This window comes from Cynocephalus volans, chromosome 9, assembly GCF_027409185.1.
Source record: "Cynocephalus volans isolate mCynVol1 chromosome 9, mCynVol1.pri, whole genome shotgun sequence".
Taxonomy (NCBI): domain Eukaryota; kingdom Metazoa; phylum Chordata; class Mammalia; order Dermoptera; family Cynocephalidae; genus Cynocephalus; species Cynocephalus volans.
The window spans coordinates 134,238,321-134,251,473 of NC_084468.1; positions in this window are offsets into that span (position 1 = coordinate 134,238,321).

A 13,153-nucleotide genomic window follows, 5' to 3' on the forward strand; every position below is an offset into this window, starting at 1 on the left:
TGCACAGACTGCGGTAGGCGGCTTAGCTGTGGGACTGTCCAGGGCCTCACTGGTCGTGTCAAGCTTTCAGAGAGTGCTGCTGGGGTGTGGTGCTCAGCGAGAGGCCCACTGCCATGCAGCACTGTGATACAGTGGAGCTGCAGGCCCAGGGCTAGCTAAGGCAGGGCAGCCGGTGTCGAATATAGGGAGGAGTCACTCTGAGTCGTGCAAGGGCGCTCTCCTGCCTCACCCCACTCTCTGTCCTGTGCAGCTATTTCTATTACAGCTGAAAACATGAACCGATTTATGTAAGACAACTACACATGGCCTGGAATGTGGTAGATTTCAATTAACACTAGTTCCCTTCTTCCCTTTGACTTCTCTTCTCCTCTATCTTTTCCTCTTCTCCTTCCCTTCCTGCTTCCCTCCTTCTTAGATGTTCTGCAAGCATCTGAGAAGCAGGGCTGCTGTGTGTTGAGTCCTGTTCTTCAGGGCTCTGCTCTGCTGTTTGGCTGCTGGAATACTAGACCCTCTCCCCTCTGCTTAGTTAACTGCGGTCCGTCTCTACACCCTGTGAGGTCAAGGCTCTGCCGGCCTCCCTCACTGGGTCAGATATCCCTGTCATCTGCTTCCGTTGCACTGTATACCTCTCCTTTTACATTCCTGCCACGTCGGTTATTTTATATTATGCATATGATTACTTGACTAAAATAAATGTTACCTGTAGTTGTATGATTACTTCCCTTAGACAGTAGCATGTTTCTGGTCACCTTTATATTTCCAGTGCTCAGGACAGTGCCTGAGACACAGCACGCATCAATCATCACTGGTCGGATGAACTGATGAACTGATGAATAAAATAGTCCAGTTCTATGGTTTGTTCCAGGTGTCATTGGGTAATGGTTTCAGGGTGATGAGGATGAACTTTTCTACCAGTGCTGAGGAAGCCATGGGCCTCTAAGGCTGTCAGACGCTGGATGCCCAGGGACCAGACGTGCCACCTCCTCATGTTGGACACAGGAATGATGGCAGGGCCAGATCGGGTGGCCTCATAAATGATGCACATAGTCTTCTGGGTCTTTCTTAAACACTTACTAGGTGCCTGCATTAGTTTGCTCGGGCTGCCATAACAAAATACGACAGACTGGGTGGCTTAAGCAACAGAAAGTTAAATTTTCTCAGTCCTGGAGGCTGGAAATCTGAGATCACGGTGTCAGCAGGGTTGCTTTCTTCTGAGGCCTCTCTCCTTGGCTTGTAGATGGCCATCATCTCCTGTGTCTTCACATGGTCTTCCCTCTGTGCATGTCTGTGTCCAAATGCCCTCTTCTTGTAAGGACACCAATCACATTGGATTAGGGCCCATCCTAATGACCTTATTTTAACTTAATTAACTATTTAAAGACCCTGTCTCCAAATACAGTCACATTCTGAGGTAGTGGGGGTTAGGACTTCTACATACAGAAAATTTTTTTTGGAGGTGGCACAATTCAGTCCACAGCAGTACTTCTGCCACTTACTAGCTGAGTGGCCCCAGGCAAGGTGTTTAACCTCTTTGTGCTCCCATTTCCTCACCTGGAGATAATAAAAGTACTACCTCATTGAGTGGCGCAAGGATTAAGAGTTAATACCCAGAGCACTTGGGACAATGGCATGTGGTGAATCCTCAGTGCTGGCTTTACTATTATTATTTAGTCACAAGAAAATTATTGTGGGCAATTCAAGTAGGGGTCTCCACCCTCAAGATGCCTACAGGCTCCTTAGACTGAAGATAAAACTAATAAATAAAAACAACATGAGACATTTTCCTAAGATGCTGTTTGGGCCACCACTAGGGAAGGGAAATTTAAGGGGAGGAAGGAACTATGGCAACCAGACCTGAACCTGCATCCCTCGGAGCTGCCGGGGCGCCAGCAGCATCAGGCTCCCTGGCTTCCCAGCAGGGTGCTGCCTGAGTCCTCCTCCTTGTGTAGATTGTTATTCTCAGTCCTTGCAGTTCCCACCCACGACTTTCTGTGCTTGAGCCAGAGCTGCCGAGGGATGTATGCCCCTCTTCCCCAAAAGTGGTCAGAGCCACTTTATGGGGCTGCCTCCCACCCTAGAACTCCTTTGCAGACACCCTAGTGCCACCCTCTGATCGCCGCGTGCTGCTACTGCTGCTGCTGTGTGGGGCCCCTTGATGATCTCCTGTTGTCCCCATCACTATGAACAGAACACGTTTCTTTCAGGACTGACAGAGCCACTTCTCTCTGCACTGGGCTGGCCAGGAGCTGCGGCATCTCCTCTCCCCCTCCTGACTGTGTGCTGGGCCTGCAGAAGCAGCTCATGGCCCCTCTGCTTGCTAAGTTTCTACAGATATAGAAAGAGAGGAACTCCTGAAGGAAAGGCTGCAGGGAGGAAGAGGGATGGTGTCACAGCTCTTTAATCAAACGTCACCTTCTCAGTAGAGCCTTCCTGCCAGCATATCGCACGTGGATTATCCCCAGCCCTGTGCACCCTATGCCTCTTGAATACCATACATTTTACTTGATATCTGTTTGCTCTATTAGAATGGAAGCTCCACAGGGACAGGGATTTTTGTCAGTTTTGTTCCTTGTTCTATGTCCAGCCCCTAGATGAGCACAGGGCACACACTAGCACAAATATTTGTTGCTTGAATGAATGAAGGAAGGAAGGAACTCTAGCACTGTGAACTCTTGACACCCAGTAATAGACTGAGGGGCAGGGACCGTGAGCCTTCCTATCCATTTACGAATTGTAACAGCCAGACATGAGTGGACCACCCAGTGCATTTTCAGTCTGGCTCCATCAGTCAGGAAGTTAGTGGAGCTCTGGCAGGACCGGCAATAGGTGGTTCAACCCAGCTACAAGAGCAGTAGCTGTTTAGAAATATAACCAACGCATCTCAAAGACCCTAGGAGGTAGGTACTATTATTATTCTTCATGAAGCATGAAGAGGTCACATAAGCAGTCCTAAACTATCCAGCTAGTAAGGAGCCCATCTAGAAATTAAGCTCAGATCTGTCTTCCAAGTCCTTTCTTTTTCTGTGAGCTCTTATCTCTTTCTGGTTTTGTAGGTATTTTAAGCTGTGTCAAGGTCTGCTCACCAGATGGCTTTTTAATCTCTCTCCTGTTGCTACGTTGTTAATCTCTAAATTGTTTAGTGGAGAGAACTGGTACAGAAAGGAGGTGTCTGCATGGGAGAGGCTTCCTGGAAGGGCTGCTGACATTTCATGTGGGGCTCTAAGGGTGGCTTAGGTTTGGGTAGAGGAAGGAGAGACAGAGGCACACTAGGGCTGGGGGAACAACACTGGGATCCGTCAATATGGCAGCTGCCATTATGGGGATCGAACAGGCATACCCGTGCTGCTAGCAACAAAAGCTGTGAACCTGATGTAGTCAAATATTTAGCTGGTGGTTGCTTCCCGCTCTTGTCTGCTCAGAAAGGGATAAAGAAATCCTTGTAATCTTCCATTTGCTGAGAATCCATAATGCACTGAGTTTTGGATATTCTTTCTGGAAAATGGTTGATGCTTCAGGCAGAGTTCTGCAAGTAGCAAAGTCCCACGGCCTGGAAGCTTTCCCTGGGCATGCTCACTTGTTAGAATGCATCATGCTAAGCCTGGGGACAGACAGCTGCCACCTGCCCTTTGAATAGACTGTGTGTAGGAGGCTGATTGAGTTTGATGTGGCTCCTGTGGAAGCTGAGATCCAGGAATCTCTCTGGTCCCTAAATCTCCACAGGATGGAGTGGAAGATGCCCTCAGATGAGTAAAGTCGAGGGAGGCTGGAAATCTGAAAAACTAATTTATTCTGCCAAGTATAAAGCATTTTGAACTTGCTCCACCCTTCCTGTTATCCATCTGTCTCATTATTCATCACAGTAATATTTGGGCACTTTGAAAAGAGTGATATTTTAACATGAAACTATTCCAAGGAGAAGGAAAAATATCCTCATTTGGCATAAACCAGTCATGCAAATGAGCCTAAATAAAAATAAGACTAAAGGCAGCTTAGAACATTATTGTACTTTTCTAGGCTTGTGCCGGTCACTGCTGTCAGCTGTAGCATCTCCACCCCGGGTGACAGTGTTGAGAAGTAGGGCTTACATCTTTTTTTTTTTTTTTTTTTTTTTTTGTCTTTTTGTGACCGGTAAGGGGATCACAACCCTTGGCTTGGTGTCTCCCGCACCGTGCTCAGCCAGTGAGCGCACCGGCCATCCCTATAAAGGATCCGAACTCGCGGCGGGAGCAGCGCTGCGCTCCTAGCGCTGCACTCTCCCAAGTGCGCCACGGGGTCGACCCATGGTTTACATTTTTTTTTTTTTTGTCATTTTTTCGTGACCGGCACTCAGCCAGTGAGTGCACCGGTCAGTCCTATATAGGATCCGAACCCGCGGCGGGAGCGTCGCGCGCTGCCAGCGCAGCACTCTACCAAGTGCGCCACGGGCTCGGCCCCACGGTTTACATTTTTTAAAAGGTTGATGTTTAAGAAACTACTCATGGGCCGGCCCTGTGTCGCACTCGGGAGAGTGCAGTTCTGGTAGCGCCGAGGCCGCGGGTTGGGATCCTATATAGGGATGGTCAGTGTGCTCACTGGCTGAGCGTAGTGCAGACCACACCTTGCGGAGGGTTGCGATCCCCTTACCGGTCAAAAAAGAAGAAAAAAAAAAAAAGAAGAAAGAAAGAAAGAAAGAAAGAAAGAAAGAAAGAAAGAAAGAAAGAAAGAAAGAAAGAAAGAAAGAAAGAAAGAAAGGAGGGAGGGAGGGAGGGAGGGAGGGAGGGAGGGAGGGAGGGAGAGAGAGAGAGAGAGAGAGAGAGAGAGAAAGAGAGAGAGAGAGAGAGAGAGAGAGAAAGAGAGAAAGAAAGAAAGAAAGAAAGAAAGAAAGAAAGAAAGAAAGAAAGAAAGAAAGAAAGAAAGAAAGAAAGAAAGAAAGAAAGAAACTACTCAAAAAGAATGGACATCATAGATCCTGCACTCGGGCTGTGTTAGAACCAAGCCCTTGCAAGCGACACAATGTACCAGTGATTGGACTTCCTAGAAGTGCATTCCCCCGGGGTTTCTATGTTGGGCTCATCACAGACCAGACTATCAAGGAGTTTGACATTCACACCGTTGTTCCTTGGAAACCATTTAAGTACACTCCGTGCGTGCGTGTGTGTGTGTGTATGTATGTGCGTGCGCGTGCAGGTGTGCGTATTAAAGGCAAGTGGTGTGTAAACAGTACAGAAACAGATGTTTCTTCTGGAGGAGAAGAGAATGCAATGCCTCAAGTCTCCTGACACAAGAAGTCTTTTAGAGCAGGGGTAACAAACCATTATTCTCAAGCCACCGATGGCAGCGAAGCGGTTTCTCTGCTTTCTGTCCATTTGTACCTCTTTCTGTTTGCCCCTTCTCTTCTCTATACTCTTCTCCTATTCTTAGTCTCCTTTCTGCCTTCTCTCTTTCCTTCTTTTGTGAGAGTGCCTTATGTTTGCTATGGGCTCCAGGGTCATCCCAGCTTGAAGCAGTATGCAAGTCCAGAATAGAGGACATATTCCATGACCACCCAGGAAAATGGATGACTGTTTCTATTGTTAATTTCCTCGAGCTATGGCTAAAGTGACATCATTGGATACAGTCTCAAAATCCTTCCCTCAGCCTAGTAGTATTTGTGAACTGTTCTGAAAGGAGAATTTTAGCCTGTTACATTTATTCCGAAATGCTATTTCAACTAGACTTTAAGACAACTGGGACAACACCCTTACTGGCCTGGTCACAAAAGAGATGGTGATCTCACATCCCTCATTTCAAAAGTTGTAAGGATGATGGTTGCATACACCCTACTGCCGTTTTCATTTATTGGGGTGGAATTTGCAATGGAATCAACAATGCTAATTTTTTAGCTTTTTTCTAAAATCAATTCTTAAGACCATGATTGTAAGATCTTGCAAACTTTTTTTTTTTTTTTTTTTTCCTTTTTGATGGCTGGCCAATATGGGAATCTGAACCCTTGACCTTGGTGCTATCAGCACCACTCTCTATCCAACTGAGCTAATCATCCAGCCCTATTTTTTTTTCCCCCTGGTGGCTGGCTGGTACAGGCAATCTGTTTTTGATCTAAGAAATATTTCACTGAGGAAACATGCCAGAAGATATATGGAGAAGTCCTGAGGGGTCCAACCTATAAAGTTAGTTTTCTAGTTAAGTAAGGGAGAAGACTAATAAGATTTCTGAAATATTGTATGGATCCCATTCCTCCAGATGTTTTTGTTTACATAGAAGTGTGCAATGTTTTATTTCTTTACCTGAATGTTTCACGGTCTCCTTCATTAATGATGTTTTTCCCATTCTTCCCAAACAGCTCATTTTCTCCTTATCTTTCCTCTTCCCTCAAATTCTCAATCTTAGCAGATCAGGTTCCAAATTTCACCCAACTGGCTGATTTGTATTGAAATGATCAATATTTTGCATGCTTTTTACTCTAGTAATTGCATCTACAGCTATTTCCTGTGTTGGCATATGCAAATATTTAGGCATAAAGGTGGCCATCAGAACTTCAGTAATGAGAAGAAAATTGGAAACAATAAGACATTTGTTGAATAAATTGGGAACATTGGTGAAACGGAATATTATGCAGTCATTTCAAGTGATGTAAAAGATTAATGACATGGAAAAATATTTGCAGTGTATTATTTAGTAGAGATAAAAAGACAGTTGTAAATAGTATCATCTAGTTTTATTAAAAACATGCACTTGTGGTTTTTTTTAAAAAAGACTATTTGTATATATATCAAGATGTAAACAATGGTTATCTCTGAATGATAGGATTAGAGGCAATTTTTTTCCTTTTTAGTTTTTCGCTTTTCTATTTTGTGATTCTTAATTTTTTTCCTTATATGTATCTTCTCTCATATGTGTATATACACACACACAATTGGCCCTCTGTACCCACGGGTTCTGCATCCTCAGATTCTGCACCCACAGATTCAGCCAACTGTGGATTGAAAAAACTTGGAAAAAAACAATAAAAAATAATACAAATTTTTAAAAATACAGTATAAAAACTGCTTATATAACATTTATATTGTATTAGGTATTATAAGTAATCTAGAGATGATTTAAAGTATACAGAAGGATGTAGGTAGGTTATATGCAAATACTACATCACTTTATATCAGGGACTTGAGTAGCTCGGTTTTGGTATCTGATTGTGTATATATATAAATATATAGTATAAATTGAATTTTATTTTAAAAATAAACTTTATCCTCTTCCTAAAGTATAATTTGCCACTTCAAGAAGTTAGGACTAACTAAACTAAGGGGAGAATTAGAGAACTTATAGAGAGTTCAAAGTTAAGCCATAAATGATGGTTTGTAGGGAGTTCAAAGGTAGGCTGTGAAAATGGTTTGAGCATAATAAGGAGAGCAGAAATGGGATTGGGAAGAAGGGAAGAGAAGGATAAAAGGGACAGGATGGAAGGGCCGTGTTCCGCACTTCTACCAACGAATCTTAGGGGAGATTTGGTCTATCTTTGCATCTACAAAGGATCTTTCATGTAGCAGGGGGATCAGTCTTTTTACAGTGACCAAAAAAAGAGAAGTGACTTCAAAGTCTGGTACAGGGAATGTGAGGAGGGAAGATGGTTTTCCTTTTGGAAACACTGGAAGAGGATACTGAAAGAGTCCTGGAAGGCTGGGAGATTTCCATGTGTCTGTGATGATTTGCTATTTTTGAAAAAGAATAGAACCATTGTTAAGAGCCAGATTTCTGAAGGGACAAGAGATCTAGACCATAGGAAATTACCAGAGGCCATTGCCAGGAAATTACCCTAGTGATAAACAAAATTATCTAGGGAAATCTGTTTAAGCTGAGTTACAATCCTCTTTTTAGGTATGGAAGTCAGTGTTCAGTGATCAATCGATACCTGTGTCAGAACCCTGGGCCAGAGTGTCCCCAGAACACCAAAGGTGGGCAAGCCAATGGACTTCATCTTTTTCAAGATGAGAGGTTTGGAGGAGTTTGTTAAAGAGCAATAAAACTGGTAACATTACTAGAGAACTTGGATTACAGAGAAAGTTTAAGAGAGAATTGCAATTATTTCATCTGATATTTGAAAGAAGAAATAACATAATACTACCTAACCCCTAGCAGACAATGAGAGTAAAACAATCTTTTGAAGAACAATAGAAAAAAATAAAGTTCAGAGAGACTTAATTTAATAAAGATAGTTAAATCATTTGGGGAAACTGGAAAAGAACCAGAAGAGAAGTCAAAATATGACAGTGGCAGAAAAAGAAATTTTTTTTAACGAAGAAGTAAAATCTCTACTCATTGGAACCTTACTAACCGTAATCCTAAATTAATCAGAGTTTACACTTAAGGAAAAATGTAGAACATTTAGCCCTAGCAGAGAATTCTTGGCAGGATAAACCACCAGTCTGATCTAGTATGGCAATTCCCACATGTTTATTTATTTGTGTTTAAAAACTTTGTCTTGAAAGTCAGCCCTGTTACCCACACCTACAGTTTAGAATGACAGCCCTGAGTGTTGCTAGATTTTCAGTCATCAAAGAAATATTTCTTCATGCTTAGTATAATCCTCTTAGAATGTTGGGAACAGCTAATGTTATACCTCAGGAAGAATTTTCAATCATGGGGGTAGAAGATCAAAGAGGTTTTCTGTGATTGTTTTTCTTTTTGGATAAAGCTTCCTTTGGCAATAAATAAATAAATAAACCAGAATATGCTTCATTCATTAATTTATTCATGTATTCAATCACTCAGCAAGTGGTTATTGAACACGTGTTAGGTGCCAGGTGGAGTGCTGGTGGTTAAGGATAACAAATAAAGCCCTGTGCCTGACCTCAGGAAGTTCACAGTCTAACCAAAGTCGCCTACCAATTGGGTGCTTTTATGAAATGTACCACCAATATTAAATATGCTAAAAAAAAGTCAAAGGGAGCTGATTTCCTCAATTCCCCCAAATGAAAAATTTTATTCATTTGGCAATGTCTTTGAGTCATCATTTTCTTCCTATGAATTAAATTCCCAGTGAGGTTGTGCCGATTATCTTCTGTTTGCCCCTCCAGGTCCACGCTGTATCCTGCTGCTCCCTCCTCTGCCCTGGAGGCTGGGCTGTGTGCCCTTAGGCTTTTGGCTGGGTTCAGCCAGTGAGTGTGATGGCAGGAGATGAATGGGTTCAGAGACAGTATGATTGGGGTGTTTATTTCCCCAGCTTCCTCCCACTGGTCTCTCTACAAAGACTCCAGTAGAGAAACCTCTCCAAACACTACCTTTCATGCTGCAAGGTGGAATGGCTACCTATTGCTGGTGGTCGGGGGCACGGTCCTGTCCCAGTTGGTTTCCTAAATCCAGCTCACACCTTTGTAAATATTCTCTATATTAAACTCTCCTCAAATTACCTAGTGTGAGGGAGCCATCTGTTTCATGCCTTCCTCATACAGAAGGGGGAAGACTTCTTCATTGAAGGAAAAAATGAAATATGTATTCTAGATTATTTCCAAGACCAGTATTAATGGAATGCTTAGAGGAAATCTTAATTCAAATAATCTTTGTTCATAGGTATTGCTGTTCTGATATGTAAATCAGTAGCATCTCATGAGGTGTTAGTGGATCACAGACTTTTAAAGCCTTGCTTTCTTGTTTCTTTCCCCACCTAAGAAATCACATACATGCTAACTCAATGTCATTGCCAAATTCTCAGCCTTACTGTAGCCCTTCACCGCACAGCTGGGAACAGTGGCCTCCCATCTTCAGGTTCAACCTGACGTGAGCTCCCATGGCAGATAATGCTGTCAAGCATCAGAGATTTGGCATCAAGGCTCACTGGTTTCCAGTCTGGCTGTACCCTTGTGCTCCTCTCCTTACCCCAGTACCTCTCTGTCCTTTCTCTATGGAACTTGAAATCCTACTTTAACCAATACTTCACCCAGCAATTCTGCAGCTCATGAGTGCTGCCCAGCTGGGTGCAGTGACTGGGACCCGGCTGTCTGTGAGCCGACCACCTGTGCTAACTGCCAGTGTAATTGGGTTAGGACCTGGTCTTCGCTTCTCCATCCTGCCTTTATATACTGGAGCACCGCCACCCTGTGCACGGAGGCAGGGCACTTCTGTAAATGCCAACTCACTCACTTACTGCGTGGCTACTCTCTTCTAGGCACTGTTCTAGATTCTGGGGAGACTGGTTTCACATTGCATTTAGAAAGCAAGAATAATGAATGAATTCTACTTTTGGAAGCAAAAGGAGAGGGGATAACTTATACACTTAAGCCCTAGCTTTAATTCATTACATTGGTTTCTTTTCTTCCTTTTCCTTTGAATACACACCTACCACATCCCTTTTTGTTTTCTTTTAAAGATAGTTTGCTTTCCCTTAATCAGTAAAGCAATTATATTTTCTAATGATTACATTTAAGGATCTGATTCTGGTATAATTCTATAACTAGTGTTTACTTTCAAAGATCACAGGTCTAAAATCATCAAAACTCTACCTTCAAACTCTCACAATTTAGACTGTGAGATATATTCAGAATTTTGGCCACTTCTGTATAATGAGGATATTTCTGTCTTTTCATTAACTACACAAACTGGCCCTGTTTTGCTGATATGGATTTAACAAATTCTTTTGAATAAAATAGCCTATACAACAGCTTTAGTGACAGGTTGCCGTCCATTTAACAGATTTTAAAGTTTTATTTCATAAAGCTGTTTGGGCAAGTTTTTATGTACCGTTTGGGTGACTTTTTTTGTTTGTTTCTTAATTTCATAACTGACGATTTTATTACCACTTATTTTATTTTTTAAGGTAAAGACAAATGGTGGGCAAAGAGGGCTTTCTGGCTATATTGGTTCACAAGTCAAGGAGGACAAAAAGGAAATATTTATGCTGAAGAGTTTTCAAGGCTATTGAAACAATAACAAGGTTTTACCGCATCCCTGCGATGGAAGTAATTGCTTTATAAAAGGGAAACTGGCCTTAGAGTGAACACATCTAGAGTATTACTTGGAAGCTAGAAGAGACAGAAACAGAAAACGTGACTCCTGATTCTTGTTCCATCACTTTAATCGCTAAACACCACTCAGTTTAAGCTAAAGATATAATGGTGCATTTGACAGATGCCTTCACATCAAGATTAGATAGGAGCCCTGAAAGTCTAATGTCGAACATTTCTTACCTTCTCCTGAGCATGTCACTCAAAATCTCTCAATTCCTCCTTTCTGACTGATGACGCAATTCAGACCCATTCCTACAGCAACCCAACACTCTCCCCAGAAGAACCTTGCTTTATGTGAAACACCTGTGTGTAGATAACGTGATAATAATTCAAATTGTATTCTAAATGCACCACACGGATCTCAGTATTTAAAGGAACACTGAAATAAATGCTTTTGTAAAGCAGAATACCATTTTCGTAACATGAACAACATACACCTTGATAAAACTTCCAATTTACCTAAGTTTAGATTTTTGCATATTGGGTTTTATTTAAGCAGAACATATCTGTAAATGAAAACATTTTAAGCCTCAGCCTTTTGTCCATCGTAATGGTTTTTAAAAATCTCATTACAATAAAACCCATTAGTGTGAATAATTAAACATAAAAAATTTGCTTTCTGCATCTATTGAAATTTCTGATTTTAATAAGAAAAAAACAATTCAATGCCTTGTTTTTAAGCTTCTATTTCAATCTTGTTTTAAAATGGCAATGTAATGACCAGAGTGAGGGAGTGGCTGACAAAAGAAGGCCATTACCTACTTTTAGGACAATAGAGGCAGATAAAAAGGAAGGGAGGGGGGTCTGAGTGCTCCAAACCTTGGACAAAGTACTAGCTAAGTGGTCAAGATGTTATCAGTACAACTTGACAACTCTGCACTTCTACAAAGGAATGGAGGCTCAGCGATGATAAGTAACATGTCCAGTGTTGCATGGGTTCTCAGCAGAGAGGTCAGAATTCAAACTCACATTTCTGCATCTGAAATATGTGCTCTTTACCCCTCTGCCTAGTGTTAGGTTGAAACTCAAATTGTCGGTATTTGAGCAGTTTTGACTGACAAAGATGGAATTTCATATGGCTCAACTAAACCCTCTCTACCATACAGAAATAAAAAATGATCCACAGTGACTTGAATCTGTTTTACAGGAGCGGAAAGAGCCCCACGGCTGTTTCCCCTCTCCAGTTCCGCTCGTATCCCTGCTCCTCCCACTCTCTTTTGGATTTACTCTGCACAGTGCCCTTTTTATTCTGGAATCTTTATAGGGCACCATCTGTTCACCAGGTCCTGTGTGAAGTGCCGGAGACACCAACCTGAGCACTACTTAGTCCCTGACCTTGGGAAGTCTGCAAGTCTTACTCTTAAGGGAACAAACCAAGAGTGTATAAATCACATGAGTGGAAAATCATTTCAGGGATGGCTCCAGCTGCCTTTGTACATGTGGGAACAGCCAGTCCGACCTAGCGTACCCCTCCAGCTGGGCCACTCTGTCCCTCCCCAGGCTGTGTCCTCTCCTGATGGCCAGTCTCTTCATCCTCTTGACTAAAGAAAGTCACAAGGCATGTGTGGAGAAAGAAAATAAAAAATCTAGAAACCAAAATAGAATGCTGGCCATTTTTCACATCTCATTCGTCACTCTAAAGACCCGTCATTTCACGGCTCAAGTGAAGCCACATTTCACTGCAGTTGATTTCCTCGGGAGCTGAAGCCCCACAGTTTGGCTTCGATCCCAAGAAAATAATTTGGAAAAATATGAAAGTTAAGGAGATTTAGCTTACATATCTGTATATGCATGTGTCCACTATGGCGAGTTTACGAAGTGAGCTGATATTTTCACGTAGCTTGCAAACACACTAACCCAGTTATTTCCTCTAGAATTTTGCCTCACAGAACAGTGGATGGCATATTGCTGTCCAGTGCGCGTGATTTCACACACTCCTTATAGCCTTGAAATGTTTGCCTTCAGAATACAGTCTTCTCAGATGTTTTAGGTCAGACATTAAATGTAGTCAGTTATTGCGTTTCGTTCAGAGCAGAAACAAATTCACCTTGAACATCCCCGGGGATTTTTTTAATGGAGACATATCCTTCACTGATGGCTGCCCCTTAGTACTAATAAATCAAATTCTCATTTATCCTGAACATTGGGATGGGATGTCATGAAGTCGGTAATTATTA